The sequence below is a fragment of the Pundamilia nyererei genome, unplaced genomic scaffold, assembly GCF_000239375.1.
Source record: "Pundamilia nyererei isolate P.nyererei 1_Seehausen unplaced genomic scaffold, PunNye1.0 scaffold00046, whole genome shotgun sequence".
Classification (NCBI taxonomy): Eukaryota; Metazoa; Chordata; class Actinopteri; order Cichliformes; family Cichlidae; genus Pundamilia; species Pundamilia nyererei.
Genome location: NW_005187447.1, coordinates 949,900 through 950,974, shown reverse-complemented (window position 1 = coordinate 950,974; position 1,075 = coordinate 949,900). Strand labels below are relative to the sequence as shown.

General features: G+C 39.7%; 1 protein-coding gene across 5 annotated transcripts in view; it reads right to left on the bottom strand.

Moving 5' to 3' along the window:
- The window catches only part of dab1a (DAB adaptor protein 1a), a 215,419-nt gene that overhangs the window by 66,132 nt on the left and 148,212 nt on the right, over positions 1-1,075 (bottom strand). The gene's annotated exons all lie outside the window — the stretch shown is intronic.

Genomic DNA, 1,075 nt, shown 5'->3' with positions numbered 1-1,075 from the left:
TATGTGTCCACCAGTCCAGTCAAGTGTGTCTCTCTGATAGATGCTCAGTCCAATTCGATCAAGAAGCACAAATGACCTGTGAGCAGGTGATTGAATCCTCCATTCGTCCTTAAAGAGGGTCCCTGACACAGGCACGCACACACACACATACACGGTTGCAGCATCACTAAATCTGCTAAATTCACTTTCGGTGCATATTTACTGCTAATACTTATTCACTGGATCTTACATCCAAGTCCAATGCTTGGTTCGTTTGCCGAAGACACTTTTTAAATTGACAGTGGATATGCTGAGTATCTGTTAGATAAACAGATTGGCAGTCCCACTAATTCCTCTGAAAGTAAACACCTAAATCTGTAGTTCTATACACCTTTAAGCAGCTTTTGCTTTACCGATTTGATTTACTGGTCACACACATAAAAACTATGCCAGTTCATATAAAGCACTACCAACCCACTAGTTCACACAAGATGTTCTTTCCCTGAGTTCAGTGTGAAATTGAATAGCCAAAGGACAAATTGCTGGAGAGCAAAGCCAATACCCAGCCAAGGAAATACTTGTTTTTCTCAGCAGACCAGTAAATACTGGACTTAAATTGCACAGGTGGAGGGGAGACTCAAATGGGGTGCCCATAGTGCTCTGTTTCTGTTGGAAAAGAATGCAACTGTTTACTGACTGCCAGTGGCTTGGCCATAAGAAGTTAATATAATATCAAAGCTCCTCCCGTCAGACTTTTTTTAGGGTCTCCTGGCTTGCAGTTTTTTAAAACTGCTTTATGGAGAATTTTATTCTTTTAGCTTTCATAAATTAAGACTGCATCTTTGTTTTCATTTATTGTATGCTTGTAATGAATTTGCACACAGTCACTAATACTAAACCACAGCTTATTCAAAAGCACAAAGCCATACTAACTGGCTATAAGCTGATTTGAGCTGTAAATTTCAGCAGTCAAGTGAGGACTGCGTCATTTCATCTCTAATGTGTATTTATGTGTCTGTGGGTCAAATCCTCTTACACGAATGCCTGTAAACAACATTTAAAAGTGGATAAAGTGCAAATTGTGGTATTGGAGGGA